Consider the following 17,948-nt stretch of genomic DNA (forward strand, 5'->3'; position numbering starts at 1 on the left):
GCGCTCCGGGCTTCGCCTGACATCTAGCTGCTGCTGGGGCGCCGGCGGCCGCCGTCACCGGCCAAGCAGGGAGGAAAGGAGCTCACGGAGCAGAGTGCCAGGGGCTCGGAGCCCTTAGCGGGGCAGTAGAGATGAGGTGCGGGGGCCAGCCCCGCCTTCAACCCCCAGATTTTTTATTTCCCCCGGACACGGTTTCCCCCCTGCTGCTCCAGGAGGGGAGTTTCGTCCCGGGCTCCAATGTTTGCCCCAGTTCCGTGCGTGTCATCTCGCCTTTCACTTTTGCTCCAGGCTCAGGGCTGCGTTCCCTGTAACCCGAGGTCGGTTTGGGAAGGTCGCCTTCCCAGCCCAAGCTCAGGCCCTGTGTGCCTGCCGGACGCCGTGTGCCTCTGGGCGAAGAGCAACCGAATTGGCGAGCCAAGTGCCAGAGGGTCCGCGGGACCCGTCCCTGGAGGCAGACGTCCCGTTTGGGCAGTCGCGATCCCTGGGGACTGAGGTCGAAGCCTGGGAGAAACTTTCATCCTTCTCAGTCTTACGCGTGCCCTCGGCTGTGCCCCCCAGGTGACCTGGCTGGAAACAGTTCCCGAGCGCTGCGCCCGGCTCGGCGCAGTCTTCAGGGGACGGTGGAAGCTTGCCCAAGTCCAGGCCCGCAATGCGCCCCCTCTCGGCGGGCCGCTCCACTTCAGAGTGGAGATCACTAACCTGGGAGCAGAGCAACCAGAAGGAATCTGTCCGCCTCGGCGGCGGGGAGTCCCCTTCTGCCCCTTCCCCTGCGAAGGTAGGGGGCCAAAGAGTGGGAAGCGCGCAGCTGCGTGAAGGCAGGGGTGACCGACTAAAGTTCAGGAGCAGAGGCTGGAGTGGGGGTGGGGTGGGGGCGGGGAAGGCTATCTCTGGGTCTGTGGACAGTCAGCCCCCGAGGTCATGCAAGTCTTAGCAAAGCTGGGTCTCAATCAGGGAGTCCTGAGCCTCCGCATTCTGCCCCTGGCACGCGGGCGGGTCAAAGGCCTTCCGCAATACTCAGGATAATCGCCTCCCGATGTGTGCCTCTGGCACCGCGCCGGGCCCAACGTCCGGCCCAGGAGCTGTAGGGTCAAGGAAGGTGGCAGAAGCCAACTAGAGACAAGAATCCGCTTCCGGGTGCGAAAGGCCAGAAGGCAGAGTTTACAAATCAACTGATCTGGGTTCCCAAGAGTTACTAACGGGTAGTCCCCGGACAGGCCGCTCCAGCCCAGCCGGGACTTGCTCGTGCCTCTCTCTCTCCAGGACAGTGCTGGGACCTGCAGGGTCCGGGAAGGGGGGAGGGCAGCCGGGGTCAGAGAAGCCGCTTGGAACCGCAATGCCCACCTGGTGCCCGGGAAAGCCCAGGCCCTGGGAGTTCCTTTTCATTAACAATAAAGAGCAATCCTGTCATAGACGACTTTTCTAGCCAAAGACTGTGCAGTCTGGTAAGAGGAAAGGGATGTCAAGAAAGTTAAGAAAACTGGTCTGCAAGGAGAGCAAGTGGGGAGAGATGTCCGAAGAGGATTAAAGGCCCTCTTACCTCCTCACCAGGGAAGTAGGGAATCCTTATACTTGTGTTCCTGGTGTCTACTGAAGGCTGCGGCCTGGCTGTCCACACCACTGCCAGCCGCTCCCAAATGCAGTGGCAGGAGAAGCACAGGCTTCGCCCTTGGTCCTAGGCCTATTAATCCTCACATCAGAGAACCTCTGGGAACAATGGGAGAGAAAGAACAATTCCTCCATGGCCCGGACTCCCCCCACCGCCATACCATACTCACTCTATGTGAAAATCTCCCTTGCTTCATAAACTCTGCCATTAAAAAGCCCAGCCCTTGTTAGTAAGTGTTAAAGAGAGATTAATGTCTGAGTTTAAGAGGTGGAGAAGGTAACAAAAAGGAGGAAGGCAGGCTGCGTGCCAGCGCTGGGCTCAGAGCATTTCCACTTAGCACTGGAGACTGGCTGCACAGCAGTTTGATAAGGTTTATTGGGCCCAGATAACGCGGCGGCAGCTCTACCACCAACACCAGCACCGTTTTCGTCCTTGGGGCCCAGGAAGGCTGATGAGAATCCCCAGTTCAGAGATTTCATATGGCAGCACCTAAACAAGCAGGGTGGAAAATTACAAGTGCGCTCTCGCGCGCGCGCGCGCGCGCTCTCTCTCTCTCTCTCTCTCTCTCTCCTCTCTCCAATACCTAATATATATTTGTACTGATTTCTTTTTCCTTTTTTATTTATTTGAGAGAGAGAGAGGAAGGGGGAGAGAGAGAAACATGGATTGGCTGACACCGTACACGCCCAACTGGGATGGAACCCGAAACCTGACTTCGTGCCCCGGCCAGGAATTAAACCCCCTACCTCTTGGTGGTGGGGACCACACCCAGACCAACTGAGCCACACCAGCCAGGGCTTTCCTTTTTTCCTTGAAGGGGAAGGGAAGGGAAGGGAAGCTGGGACATCCATCCTAAAAATAGAAGCGCCCTCAGTCTGGAGGGAGGTCATGCTGTAGACAAGGGAACAGATGAGTTCACCTTTGGATGGAATTCCATTGCTAAATCTTCCTCTTTTATTCATATACCTCCCACTGGTAGCAACCGGCCAGAGCTGGGCTTGTGGAAAAGGAGGGTGTGTAGGTCTAAGGCAGTGGTTCTCAACCTTCTGGCCCTTTAAATACAGTTCCTCAGGTTGTGACCCAACCATAAAATTATTTTCGTTGCTACTTCATAACTGTAATGTTGCTACTGTTATGAATCGTAATGTAAATATCTGATATGCAGGATGGTCTTAGGCGACCCCTGTGAAAGGGTCGTTCGACCGCCAAAGGGGTCGCGACCCACAGGTTGAGAACCGCTGGTCTAAGGGATCTTACAGGGAGGAGACAGTGGGAACCGTAACTCATTCTGAGCACTAACTAGGAATCTTAACACACCTTTGCTGTTCTATTTCATGCATATAACAGCCCTATTCAGGCAGGCACTGTTATTTCCCCAATTTCTGCAGATAAGAGGCTCAAAGAGATGAAGTGTGTTATCCAAGACTATAGAATTCATGAAACATCAGAGCTGAGGCTTAAAATCCGGCCATTCTGACTGCGAAGTTCTTAACCTTAGATTATACGGCCTCCGGTGGAGAGAAAAGGGGAGCCAGGGCTTTTAATGTCCTTCTCCTCTTCTCCACTGAGGCCAAGTGCTGTGCGGCAGAGGACCAAACAGTCCTCCGTTGAGTCAGGCCCCCAGGTAAATAGACTTGCATCGCCAGGATCTCTGCTGTTTGCCTCCTTCCTCAAAATCTCAGGCGGAAGTCGAGGAGAAAGTTTTGAATTACAATAAAACTTGCCCTAAACAGATAACCAGGAAGAAGGCTATAGGGGTGTTTTGAGTATTCTGATTGAGTATTAATGGAATGCAGCAACTCATTTTATTCCAGCTCCTCATTTGGAAAACAGTTTTGAAAGAGGTAAGCTTTCTTACCATGATAAATAAATCAAGGACTCCTCCCTTTGAGGAGAAAAAGCTACTTTGCATTTCCCCAAACCTCGTGATGAGTGAGTGGGGCGTGAAGCATTTGCAGAGAAAGATGCAGGCGGTGGAGCCGGAGTGAAGGCAGTCCCCACTACAATGGAGAGGTGACCACTGGGGGTGACCTGGCGTTCTCAGTGCTCTCAGGTCACCTCACTGGGGACCCTGCGGGAAGACACAGCAGACCTTTCTAACGGCAAAGGACCTTACAGTACTTCAAGGTCATCACTGCTGATATCTCCTAGCTAGGTGCAGAGGAGGTGAAAAATTAGGCAGTCTGCCCAGTGTGGCAATTGGGTTGAGCGCCTCCTGTTCGATTCCAGATCAGGGCACATGCCTGGGTTTCGGGCTTGATCCCCAGTAGGGGCATGCAGGAGGCAGTCGATGTTTCTATCTCTCCTTCTCCCTTCCTCTCTGTGAAATCAATAAGAAACATTTTTTTTTTAATTAGGCAGAGTCCTGGCCGCTCGCTCAGTGGTTAGAGCGTCGGCCCGTGGACCAAAAGGTGGCAAGGTTCGATTCCGGTCAAGGACACATACTTCAGTTGCAGGTTTCCTAGCCCCCAGTAGGGGCACATGTAGAGGCAACCAAACCATGTGTTTCTCTCACATGAATGTTTCTCTCTCCCCCTCGTACCTCCCTTTCACTCTGTCTAGAAATCACTGGGAAAGATATCCTCAGGTAAGGATTATTTTAAAAAATTAGGCAAAGTCGAATTTGCCCTCAGTGCATATCGGGTGGGGCAAAAGTAGGCTTACAGTTGCTCATACGGAAAATAATGCAAGAATAAACTGCTTCGTGTACTCATAACTGTGAACCTACCTTTGCCCCACCCTGCATGTTGATAGGTTTCTTTGGTGTTTGCCTTTTTTTTAATGTTAATTCTTTTTTTTTTCAATATATTTTTATTGATTTCAGAGAGGAAAGGAGAGGGAGAGAGAGGGAAAAAACACATCAATGATGAGAGACACATTAATTGGTTGCCTTCTGCATGTACCCCGACTAGGCCCAGGGGGTGGAACCTGGAACTAAGGCACGTGCCCTTGACTGGAATCGAACCCAGGACCCTTCAGTCTGCAGTACGACGCTCTATCCACTGAGCAAAACCAGCCAGGGCTAAATGTTAATTCTCTTAAGTCACTTCCTTAGATCCCCTCTCCAAAAAACAGAGGAGGAAATAATCAAATGACTTGTGGATTCTGGTTAGTGGAAGCCCAGAAGACCAAATAAGAAGGTGATTTCTTTGACTGATAATAGCCATCTTTTTCCCCCGTGGAGTCCTGGTTAGCGGTGTTACAAACGTGGGCTTCTTCTCCGGGTTCTAAGTACACCCTTCCCCTCACCTTCAGGGCAGAGAGTGACTTTTCAAGGGGAGAACAAGAGGAGTTATTGCTCTTAGCCCCCGAGGCCTTGGGTTACTGAGATCTTGTGCTTGAGGAAGAGAACGCGTTTTCTACCCTCTCTCCCTGGCATATTGCAAATGGAGTTGGGGCCTCATGTTGTCAACTCACGTAGCAAATCTGAGCTGTTATTAGTGCAAAGATGCCCTGAAGGGGTAGGCAGTGTGGATGAAATCTGCAGCGGATGTTATGGGGAAGTGTGTTTATAATTATCATGGAAGTTAATGTACACGGGGACCAGATGATGGCAGCCATTTAAAAAAGAGATGCGTAATAAGAGAGGTCCCTTAATGACAGGCAGCGGGGCTCAGGTTGTTATGGAAGAAGCACGGAGTTTCACTGGGTGCCACAAACCTTGGGCCAGGGCTCCTCACAAAGCTTTGGGGTGAGACGGAGCAACCGTTGCTGCCCGCTGTTGGGCATCATGTCTTCGTGTTGTCTTTGAAAGGTCATCTGCACGGAAGAGAAAGGCATTTTCTCCCTTTGCATACACATAAGCGCCGACACACAGATCCTGGGCCAACATTTAGTCGTTTTTGGTGATTCTGGAAATCTGTTTTGTTCTGAGAAAGTCAGCTTCACTTTCAAAACTAAAATTCTGCAGCTGTCGAGGGGCGCGGTTCCATACAGTGTGTGTGAATTGGAGCCCCCAGGCACCGCGCTGAAAATTAACCCCCAAGGCCTCAGCAGAAAGGGGGGCTTTTCTGACACTTTGGCGGGTCACTGTGGAGAGACCAGGAAGAGGAAAGTATGTAACATTTTCTTAGGCTGGTTAACTTCACATAGCTAACTGTTTAACGGGTGAGGTGTTTAAAGGTACAGATTCCAGTCCCTATAGATTTCAATGGTGGCAGCTGTGTTACAACAGGAGTGCCACAGTTGTGTGCAAAGCCTGGAGGGACGTGCAGAGGAGTGTCACACTCATTGGAGGTGCCACCGGAAGCACCACGGTCCATAAAGACAACGTGTGTCTCAGTTGCACTATTCTATATATTTCTCCCCTGACAGATCTGACTGCCCTATGTACCTCCTGACCACCCCCTGCACTGTGGGTTTCTGGAGGACAATGTCTCCATCTTGTTCAATTTAGTATTCCCATCCCCTACCCTCAGAGTAGAGCATGTATCTGCTCTGAATGAACTAATTGAATGAATGAATGAATGAATGAATGAACATATACACCAAGTGTTCAGAAAGTCAGGAGAGGAGGTACTATTCTGTACCCCAATATTTAAGGCAGAATTTTTTATAGCTATGTGTTTTTTACTCACCCTTGAAAAATCAGTGGGATATAAGTAAGGGTTGGGGGAGGCTGTTGAATTGAATTGTATACAGCTCCTTGAGGTTATAACAGGGTTCTATTTCAACTTATGTCTCCTTCAGGGGCCTAGGCCAAGCTTTTCTCAGTATTCTAGGGACCTTAATAAATACTTATTAAATGGCATTGAACAAAATGAAGTGATTTGAATTGCACCACTCATTACTCTCACAGGGGCCTTGTCCTCCAGCCTCACGTAGCTATTCGTTACCCAGCCAGGCCTGAGAAGGACACCATGGGTGTAGGACTGCTGACCGGACCCAGCACTAGCCTATGCATGTGCACTAGACATGCATGTGCACAAGTGCGAGTGATTAGCTCTGCTGTTACCAGGTGTGGCAGAGCCTGGCCAGCGGTCTGCACATGCCTTCCCCAGCGCACAGGGGGTTACATTTTCCAGTTGACCTTGCTGTTAGGGACAAGCCAGGTGACTGAGTTCTGGCCAACGTACGAATTGTGAGCAGACGTCCAGTGTGCCACTTCCGGGACCGGCCCACAAAAACTCCCCCGTGGAGCCCTCCATGCCCTTTCCCTTCTGTGACTTGACCCCATGACCATATAGATAGTTACCTTGGAAGTTCAGTGATGGAGATGGCAGAGCCACGATGGAAAAAGCCTGGATCCCTGAACTGCAATTTGGATGACAGCTGCTTGCCTACTAAGAACACCCATTGCGGACTTTATATAAACAAGAAACAAACCTTCGGTGTGTGGAGTAGGGTTTGCCAAATAAAACTCGGGACACCCAGTTTAAGTTTAATTTTAGACAAATGATAAATATTTTTTTATATAAGTATGTCCCAAATACTACACAGAGCAGTTACACTAAAAAACACCAAAAACCAGGAAGAAAACCAAAAACGGCCTCTGAAATAAAAATTTAAATTGGTCTTTTTAAAACATCTGGCTACCCTAGCTTTTTAGCTGTTATATATTGGGGTTTGTTTATTGTAGGAGCTAGCATTACCTTAATGATCACTTTGTTTCATTTGACAGAAGCAGCAGGGCCACCGGGTCTGAGCTGGAGTTTGGTTACACATACGGCAGGTCCCTCCAGAGACCGGAGCATCCTGTGTGGACAGGGCCGAGGCGGAAACTGGGAAATACCCTCACCGCTTCTATGAACCTGTCTGTCTCCACTTGCCTCTTCCCCTAGACCAGTGGTTCTCAACCTTGGCTGCACATTAAAATCACCTGGGAATCTTTTTAAATTCTGATTTCTGGGCCTCATCCTCCGGGCCACCACATTAGTAACAAAGAAACAGAATTTCCGGAGGATGAGGCCCAGAAATCAGGATTTTAAAAAGATTCCCAGGTGATTCTAATGTGCAGCCAAGGTTGAGAACCACTGCCCTGGACCAGCGGTCGGCAAACTGCGGCTCGCAAGCCACATGCGGCTCTTTGGCCCCTTGAGTGTGGCCACGAAGTTTCAATCGCACTGTACCTGCGCGCCCGCACGTGGTATTTTGTGGAAGAGCCACACTCAAGGGGCCGCAGCTTGCCGACCACTGCCCTAGACTATGAGCTCTGTGAGGACAGGATGACAAGGGTTTTACCTCTGTGTCTGCTGTGCTTGGCACACGGTAAAAGTCGAGTTTCGTTGGTGATGGGAAAGCAGCTAGGAAGGCATCTGAATGAGGATCTCCCCAAGACCTTAGGGAATCAAGTTATAACTGTTGAGAACACTGTCAAGTCAGTGATCTTCTCATCCTCCACTCCCTCCTTTGTCCTCAAACACCCAGCGCAGCGTAAAGGCTGAGAGCCTGGGCTCTGACTCACTCGCATGGGTCTCTGTTCAGATACCTCCCCCTCTTTGGTCCTGGGTCATCGTGGGTCAGTTACTTGAGCTCCCTGAGTTGTGGCGACCTCATCTGTGTTCTGGGGACAGTAACGGTCCCACCTCACTAGACTTGCCAGGAAGATGCCCCAGGGCCCACAATAGAAGATCTGAAAATGTTAGCTGTTCTTAGCAATGACGTCAGGTAACCTTTCTTTCCACCCTCCTCCTACAAAATGAAAATTGGGAGTAAGGTCTTGTGATAAATTTTAAATCTTTTTAAGAGTGAAAGGTGATCTGTGAGTATTGACATAATCGGAGCTTTGAGCATCTGTTTGTGGCCTTATTCTCCCACTCTTGTCCCCTTCATTGGGTTGGAATGAGGCAAACAGGCGAATGCAGAGGGAGGCGGGGAATGCAGGAGGTGGTGGTAATTTTCACCTTGTAGCATGACGTGTTTATTAGTGTGTGTGTGTACGTTAAGCACAGCAGCCTGGTTTCCTTGCGTTAAATAGCAGTCATGCCCAACTGGCTCTCCATGTACCATTACTCCAAGTGATTGAGCCAATTTCTCTCTGTGTCGTGAGTTTAAGTTGTAAACTTCTCAGCCAGACGGGGGGCAATGCTGGGCTGCCTCTTGTGGTCATTATTAACCTGTAGGGTTATGCTTACAAGACCCAGGGGTCTGTGGAGAAGCCAGGATGAGGCAGGTGTGGACTGCGGACTCCCCACCACCCCCGGGTCCAGCCTCCATATGTGTGTGCGCTCTGGCCTTGCAAAGAGGCTGCAGCCTGCCAGCCGGATGTGTGGTCCCTTGTGAGGGGGCCTGGTGGTATGCTGGTGTCCTGTGCTCCATTTGGCTGGCGATAGGAAGGGGAGTGGTGAAAGCTGGAAATGTTATAAAAAGCTGGGTGCCTCGATACTCAGAAGTCATTTGCCAGCTATAAGTTTGTCTCTTTTCCATATATTTATTAGCCAGATCTTAAAGTATCCAGCGAAACCTGCAGGGACAGTGGCCACCTCCTAGTTGCCCGCTGATTCACCTGGACCATGTATATTTTGCATAAGATACAGGGGAACCAAAAGTGACAGAGAGCTACCGGGCTGTTAGAAAGCGGATATGGGTCTCAGATCCAAACCTGTCACTTCATAGCAAGTAAATTTGGCAGATTTCCTAAGGCTTGGCCGTCATGAGGATATCTAGGATACCGAACGTCTCTGTAACCACAAAGAAGTTAAGAAACTTGGCCATGATCCCACAGCTCCTAAGGGACAAAGCTGCATAGAAACCTAAATCTATCAGATTCCCAAAACTACCTCTTTCCTGGGTACCCTTCTCCTGCACCCCATGTTTAGGGGAGCAGGAGGCAATTCCCAATGAGGAAGCTGCCACTAGGACTGGAGAGGAGGCCCACATCACCCCGTCTGTGCTTTTTAGAGAAAGAGGAGGGGAGGGAGAGAGAGAGAGAGAGAGAGAGAGAGAGAGAGAGAGAGAAATCAAGGCGGGGGACATCAATGTGAGAGAGAAACATCGATCGGTTGCCTCCCACACACATGTTCCTGCCCGGGACCACCGAACCACACCTGGGTGTGTGCCACAATCTGGGTGCGTGCCTGACCCAAATGGAACCGGTGACCTTTTGGTGCACGGGGAGACGTTCACCAACTGAGCCACGCCAGCCAGGGCCCAGTGGTGCTTTCTAAAGCCACTTCTTATACCCTGTGTGGAAGAAGCAATAGGCTAAGATCACATATGATTTCAGTGAAATCATGTTAGATTTCAGTAAAAAACAAAACAAAACAACTCCCACTCCTTTGCCCATGTCTAAAATTAAAATGCCAAAAATGCTACCAGGAAGAGAAATTCGGTGAAAAGCAGGAAAGACAATAAGCTGAGTGCAGGCCAGGGTTTCTCTGGTTGACTGAAGCCCCATTCCGTAGGCGTTCCAAGGGAAAGCGCTCCAGTAAACTGTACAAATATTTGAGTGTTTAGAAGCTCTTTTCAAAGACGCAATATCTTCCCAGAAAGAGAATTTTCCTCCTATTGAGTTTACTGCCTATTGAGTGCCTGCAGTAAGAAGAAAAAAGAGTCATCATGGAGGATGGTCATTTTTTCTCCCCCAGCATCTCTTTGGAATGTTCAGGAATGTTTACCTATTGATTGATTTTCTGTTAGGCAAATTGGAGAGAACATGGAGAAATCATAAAAACGCTGGCTTTCTGGTCAGAAGACCTGGATTCAAGGCCAGATCTGCCCAAACTTCCTGTCTAAGTAACCCTGGGTGAGTGCTCCCCTGTTACAGGGGGAAAGTTTCTAACCATTTCTAAGTGCTTGGCCTGCTCGCTCTATGAGACGAGCCCTAAGGCCCATCTCCAGTATCCTGCCTGGCCTGGAGCAAGTTGCTTTCCCCCTTGGGGCCCAGGTACCTTGTGGAAAACATGACAATACTGGACCAGCTTATGGCCACGCCCACTCTAGCTTCTGACATTCTACAATGCTCTGTGAACTCTGTCAGCAACACCAGGATCAGGTGCTAGCCCCTTCTGGTTGAGGGAAGTTCTGATGTGGGTGTTTAGGATAAGTGGTCTCCCCCTAGCTGGTTTGGCTTGATGGATAGAGCAACGGCCTGCAGACCAAAGGGTCCCAGGTTTGATTCTGGTCAAGGGCTCATACCTTGGTCACAGGCTCCTCCCCAGAGGCAACCAATCCATGTGTTTCTCTCACATCGATGTTTCTCTCTGTCTCCCAACTCTCTCTTCCACTCTCCCTAAAAATCAATGGGAAAATATCCTCGGGTGAGGATTAACAAAAGAATTTTAGAAAGTAAAGTAAGTGGCCTCTCTTTATTATAGCTTTGATTCCTGTCACGAGGGAACTGAAGTATTGGGGAACCTCCTACGTCCACACAGGGGCAAGCAAAGTGGAAGAGGAAAGAGAGAGTGCTCTGGGCTTCAGCTTGGGCAGGAAATGGCAAGGTGCTTCTGCCGGGGAGGGCTCTCTGTGGTTCTAAAAAGAAAAGGAAATATCAGTGGTGAAGCCATGGCCAGGTCATAGAGGAAGGAGGGGGGAGGGGGCATGGCAACTGTAGTTAGGGGAATGTTTAGCTGTGACCCAAATAAGGTGTCCTGGGTACAGAGAGTGGGATGGAGAATTAGGTGCAGATATAGAGACAGATACAGACATGCCACTTTGAATCAGGTCTAGAGACGCATTTGCTCCTCTGGTTCAGAAATCGTGTCCAAAATTGTACACCTGACGCCAAGCAGATAACATAACTGAAGGTTGCCGGTTCCCACCTCAGGGCCTTTGCACTTGATGTCTTGTCCTCCCCCTCCCACCATGCAAATCTCTCCTCCCAGAGAAATCCTGCAGCCGCCTGGGCTGAGGCCTCCTGCCCCCTGGAGCCTCTGGGGGGAAATTGTTTCCTTTGTTTATGGACCTGCTTGTTTGTTTCCTGGCGCCCTCCCTGGAGCCCCCCTAGCTTCCCTCTGGTTAATGTAAGTTGCATGAGGGCAGAGGGTGGGCCCTCTCCCTTTGTATCCACAGCACCTGGAATGACTATGCTTGTGTATAGTAGACTCCTAACAAATGTCTTCAAAGAATGAAAGAACAAAACAAGGTAGATGTTTAAACAAACAGGCAGCTGTTGCTGGGAATGAGGGATCTGAGCCCAAATAAAGAACAGGCTGGGGAGTGAGGAGTGTGGCCTTCCCCGAGCTCCGAGGTGCCCATGCTGATTGAGCTGCACCTATTTTTGCTGCTACTGCTTCCAAAAGAAACACAGGCAGCGTGACGTCCGCTCTCCGGGGGCGTGCCAGCCAAGGCCAAGGCAAAACAAGCCACAGCGCCTGGAATGTGTACAGCCCTGTACCCAGTACTTTCACATCATTTTTACGGCTTTATAGATGGGGACACCCAAACTCTTAAAGAGTTAGGACCTAAGAGCGTTGACCTGAGGACTGAAGGGTCTCGGGTTTGATCCCAGCCAGGTTAGGGTGTCTCTCTCATGTCGATGTTTCTCTCTCTGTCTCTTCCTCCCCCTTCCGCTTCTCTCTAAAATCAACAGAAAAACATCCTCAGGTGAGGTTAACCAAAAAAGAGGAGTTAGGACTCAGATCCAGGTCTGCCCACAGCTAGTGTTCTTGCCTTTGCATTTAAGCATTTTACCAATGGACACAGGCTTGCTGCCTCCTGGGGCTGGTTCGCAGGCCAGGACTCGGGTGAGGCAGGTGAGGCACCCAGGGTGCAGAGTTTGAGGAGGCATCACCTCTGGGCATTTGCCTGGTTCTAAGAGTGGTGCCTTGTTCGATTTGGCACTCTAGGCACCACGTTGGCCCTGCTCGTTGGAGCGTCCTGCACATTTCCTCTCGTGTCATATGGTACTTCTTTGTCTAGAAATATCGGCAAAATAGCTAGAGGGCGGATTGATCTGGGGAGGATTTGGCGCACTTTGTCTATTTGCTTCTAGCTCAGCGGTTCTCAACCTGTGGGTCGCAACCCTTTTGGGGGTCGAACGGCCCTTTCACAGGGGTCGCCTAAGATCATCGGAAAACACATATATAATTACATGTTGTTTTTGTGATTAATCACTATGCTTTAATTATGTTCAATTTGTAACAATGAAAATACATCCTGCATATCAGATATTTACATTATGATTCATAACAGTAGCAAAATCACAGTTATGAAGTAGCAACAAAAATAATTTTATGGTTGGGCGTCACCACAACATGAGGAACTGTATGAAAGGGTCGCGGCATTAGGAAGGTTGAGAACCACTGTTCTAGCTGCCTCTTAGCAACCTTTCCTTCAATGGCCACTGGAATTATTTTTCTACAAGACAGGTCTGTGTCACTCCCGGAATGAAAACCCTTCAGTGGTTCTTCTCGTGGCCTACACTTAAGAAAAGAAAAGCCTTGGTGTGGCCCTAAGACCTTTACAAGCGGGCACCATGCTGCCTCCTGAGTGACGTCCTGCCTCCAGGGCTTGGGGCAGGCTGTGCCTTCTGCCCTTTCCTGTCTGCCTGAGACAAAGCCATCACCCTTCAAAGTCTACTTTCAAGGTCACCTGTGCTCAAGATGGCTCAGGAATTAGAGCAAAGCTGATGTGAACTGAGCTCACGGGTGGCCACATGGGCAGCCTGGTCTAGGCGTGTAGTCCAAGGCTGGAGGCTGAGACCTAGCAAGTCAGCCAGGCCTCCCAGGGCTCCTTCCCACATCCCTGCACTGAGGGGTGGGAAGGCACCTTCAGAACCCAGCCGGGTGGTGTGCACTTTACAGCCCGGCTACGTGTGACTCCCGCCTTTGAACAACTGGTTTATATTTTCCTGTGACAATGTGGCTCCGTGTTGCTGGTAATGAAATGAAAGCAGCTTCCCAAGTGCCCTGAGACCTCCCCATCCACCGAGGGCCTGTTTGTGGATTTTGTCCTTCGTCCTCCAGGCTCCCCAAAGCTGCCCGGGTCAGGGACGCAGAACTGTTTAGTAGCTTTAATAAGTGGGCTCAGCCCGGCCTTCCTCCTGGCTCTCCTCCTCGCTTTTGGTCGAAGTCAGGGGTGGGGAATCTTTTTTCTACCAAGGGCCATTTGGATGTTTACAACACCATTCGCGGGCCACACAAAATTATCAACTTAAAAATTAGCCTGCTGTATTTGGTCAAACATGTCGTTAACTCACTCCTAATGCTTTGGCAGGGCCAGACCAAATGATTTTGCAGGCCTTATATTATACAGTCCTCGGGCCAGATGTTCCGCACCCTGGTCTCAATTCTCATCTATTCGTTTTCCTTCCTCTTCTGTGTCTTAACTTATCTGTCTCCTTTGCATGATCTTGAGAATCAAGCCACATCTGGCTGACATTTTGGCCTGGTCTCCCCAAGGAACTCAGATCTGAGATCCTCATTCCTGGAAAGAAAATTTACGTATGTGTTTGTTTGGGAGAGGCATTCGCGAAGAAAGAATATGCATCTATATTGTAATAATAACTATAATAATAAATAATAAGGACACCCACATTATGTGCTAATTTTTCATGCTTTTTCTTATGGAGCCTCCCAACAATCCTAAAAGATAGGTAATGCCCGGCTGGTGGGGCTCAGTGGTGAGCATCAACCCATGTACCAAGAGCTCATCAGCCCAATTCCCAATCAGGGCACAAGCCCAGGTTGCAGGCTGGATCCCTGAGGCCATACAGGAAGACATTTCTCTCTCATCGATGTTTCTATCTCTCTCTCCCTCTCTCTCTAAAATCAATAAAAACATTTTTTTAAAAAAGATAGGTAGAGGCTGCTGTATACCCATTTTTAAGTGATTCTTATTATATCCATTTCCAAATGAGAAAGTTTAGGCCCAGAGCGTTACCTAATTAGCCTAAGGAGGGCTGGTGTCCAGGTGGGTCTGACAGGCTTTAGCTCCAACTACAGTAGGGCCTTGACTTAAGAGTGTCCCGACTAACGAGTTTTTTGAGATACCAGCTGTCTCTCCTCCGATTTTTTGCATTGAGTTGACAGAGTAATTTGAGTTAACGAGCTCCTTAACGAGCTCGGTCTCCAAAAAACTCGTTAGTCGGGACACTCGTAAGTCAAGGCCCCACTGTACTTGGGAGCCCTGAACTAGTCATTTCACCTCTCTGCACCTGTGACAGAAATAAGAAGAGACAACTCTCTTACTTTATAGGATAGGATGGATGCCTAGGATAAGGAATGTGAAGTGCTCTAGTATTAGTAATTATCCTTATTAAATATTTTTTTAAAATATATTTTTATTGATTTCAGAGAGGACGGGAGCAGAGAGAGAGAGAGAGAGATAGAAACATCAACCCAGGCATGTGCTCTGACCAGGAATCAAACCGTGACCTCTTGGTTCATAGGTTGACTCTCAACCCCTGAGCCACACCAGCTGGACTATCCTTATTAAATCTGAAACCCCATGAGATCTGGGATAGGAGAGAAATACATAAGACATTGGACTTTTTTTTATGGGTGAAACTTATTTATTCTAGTATGTGTCCTTGTTTTAATTTGAGCCTGTATTTTGCATCTAGAGCGATCCTTTATATTCTAGGATCTTTGGTTTGTCTGTGGAACTTTATGCTCCTCCAAAGGTTCTTTTTGAACCTCTGACTACTCAGGAGTTAGGTAGACAAATACATTACCCCCATTCTGCAAGCAGGAAAACTAAAATAAAAAGTTGCTGTCAGGAGATTGCTCAGAGCGGGGATATCCTGACATCTACTCTGGTCCTTTTGCATTCCTTCTGCTTTCTATTGGGGCACCTGGGCCAGGGACAATGAGTATAGATGGGTAGGGCCAGGTGGGGTGGGGATAAGGAGCCACTCCCAGTTCATCAGAATATGCATATGCCCCTCATTAAACATCACTTGTATCAAACTCCTTAAGATGTGAGCTGTGTTAACTACTTGTCATAATGTGTGTTGTTGTCATTTAAATAACTGGTTTTAAACATTTTAATTTTGTCATTTTCTCTTTGTATTTTGGAGCCAATGCAGCTTTTCAAATGCCAAACAGTTTCTGAGACCTCTGTTGGCCCGCGGGCACTTTGCCTGGAAACATCCGCAGGGAGAGTAATGCCATTACCTTCTCTTTCGTTTTGAGGTGGCGTTTTGGAGCTTTGGCCAGACAGGTCTGAATTCAAATCCTCTGTCTGTCACTTATTCTATAACTCTGTGTCCTGGGAAATTGTTTAAGTTCTCTGACTCATCACCCAGCCGGCGTGGCTCAGTGGTTGGTCTATAAACCAGGAGGTCACGGTTCGATTCCTGGTCAGGGCACATGCCCGGGGTGCGGGCTCGACCTCCAGTGGGGGACATGCAGGAGGCAGCCAATCAATGAATTTCTCTCATTATTGGTGTTTCTATCTCCCTCTCCCTCTCCCTTCTTCTCTGAAATCAATTAAAAATATTTTTTAAATAAATAAATTCTCAGACTCATCTGTAAAATGGAAAGAGTGATATGTGTGGCTACTTTTCAGTGTTGGTATACGTTTTAATGTATATTAAGGTGCCCAGTCCAATGTCTGCAATGAAGTAAGTGCTCAATAATTGAAGTTATTTTACTGTGGCTTTTTGTCTCCCCTCTCCCTCCACTCCCCTGAGGGGTGGCCTGTGGACAGTGTCTTTGTGAGAAGGGAGAGTGGGCTGTGGAACTCATCCTTGTCCTGTCTCCTTGGAGTGGTTACGAAGAGGACAGTGGCCAGGTGAGTACCAGGCTGCTGGCTGAACTTTAGGCCCCAGGCTCCTCTCTCTCCTCTGGCTGCCCTAGATCCCTTCATTCCATTGAAGGCCAGGCTAAAACCTGGAACCATATCCACAAGAGCCCCAAGTTCAGCCCACAAGTCAAGTTCCAGAATTCCACACAATCGTCTCCTACTTGGTGGGATAGGGGCCTGGCACGTCTGTCCTGCCCCCTGGGATTGGTAAGGAAATCAAGGAAAAGAGTAACACAAAATAGGGGGAGAAAAGAGAGCTGTGCATGGAGAGAACCAGACCAGGTGGAGCAGAAGAGAACCCTGATTCCTCTCTGCTGGAGGCCATGACAACTCCCAGCATGCCTTGCTAGGGGGACAAAGGGACAGAAGCCCCTGTGGGTGCATCAAAAGCTGCCCTGGCCTGTCTCCCTGGACTTCCCCTGGGGACAAGCCCAGCCAGGAGGTGGGGGTGGGACTGAGGAGGGGAAGGCTCCTCCCCCTAACCATTCAGAAGCACCTGAGGCACTTGTCAAAAATGCCTGCTCCTGACTCCACCCCAACACCTACCCAAGCACTGCCTCTTGAGGTTCAGTAACCTGCATTTTTAACAAATTTCCCCCAAATTTTTTAGGGTTAAGTGTGGGGGGGGAGTGGTCTTTGGGACAGAATAGAGAAGGATCTTGAAAATTTTCTCTGTGGGTTGATTTTAAATACTATTCAAGATAATATTGGCAACAAACATTTTTAAAAATATGTTTTTACTGATTTTTAGAGAGAGAGAGGAATAGACCGATAGAAACATCGATGAGAGAGGAACATGATCAATTGGCTGCCTCCTGCATGCCCCTACTGGGGATTGAGCCCGCAACCCCAGCATGTGCCCAGGCCGGGAATTGGACCTGCGTGCGACCTCTTGGGTCCTGTGTCCATGCTCAACCGTTGAGGCACACTAGCCGGGCCAAACATTTTGATTTGACCAATGTTTATGGCACACCTTCTATGTGCCAAGAACTTATTCTTCCATCAGGTAGCCTGGCAGTTTAGAGGGGAAGGTGGACTTTGTAAAGGGCAATCGTGACACCGGGTTATGGGCAGTGCCAGGGGCACGCATGTGCAGCGCCCCAAGGTTTGCATGGCAGGAACTGGGAACCAGTACAACAAGGAGGCCTCCAGTTTTCATTTTTGAAGTCAACTACCGTCAATACCTGCTTTCATTTTCCTTAAGCTGAAATGCAGGAAAGCTTCCTTTTTTCTGCCCCTGACATTCTTCTGGGAGATGATGAAAGATTGAACCGCTGGCTCACTTCTGTGTGCGCATCTGAAATTTGGGCTCTGCTGCGTTCCTTAGGTGTGCCACCTCTCAGCCAACGTCAAGGAACTCGCTGCTTTACTCTTCTCCAGCCCAAACAGCAGTGAGTCAAAATAAACAGCCCTTGAAATCCAAACTCTGGCTTGTCCCACGGAAAAGGCAAAACATTTCTCTCTTCTATTGATGTTGGCCCCCTAATTGCCGGGCACGGCGTGTGCGCACAGGGTACCTGGCAGTGACCACGTGGGAAATTCTGGTGCCGAGAGGCGCTGGCTGCCACAGGCCTGGATTGTGAGATTTTATTGGGGATACTTTTTAAAAAGCATGTAAGTGAAGTTGACTCTGGCTCGCAGGCCTGGATCCTGCCAGCAGGCCGCCTCCGCCCCCTCGCGGTGCCCGCCCTCTGTCCGCCAGAGCCAGCAGCAGCGA

At 49.4% G+C, this 17,948-nt stretch overlaps 1 protein-coding gene across 1 annotated transcript in view; it reads right to left on the bottom strand.

Moving 5' to 3' along the window:
- The window catches only part of ZBTB16 (zinc finger and BTB domain containing 16), a 191,686-nt gene extending 190,847 nt beyond the window's left edge, over positions 1-839 (bottom strand). The window contains exon 1 of the mRNA XM_005856825.2: positions 700-839. The gene's annotated coding sequence lies outside the window, so the exon portion shown is untranslated. The remainder of the gene's footprint in view (positions 1-699) is intronic.
- Between the last annotated feature and the right edge of the window lie 17,109 nt (positions 840-17,948).

The sequence above is a fragment of the Myotis brandtii genome, unplaced genomic scaffold (genome assembly GCF_000412655.1).
Source record: "Myotis brandtii unplaced genomic scaffold, ASM41265v1 scaffold105, whole genome shotgun sequence".
NCBI classification, from domain to species: domain Eukaryota; kingdom Metazoa; phylum Chordata; class Mammalia; order Chiroptera; family Vespertilionidae; genus Myotis; species Myotis brandtii.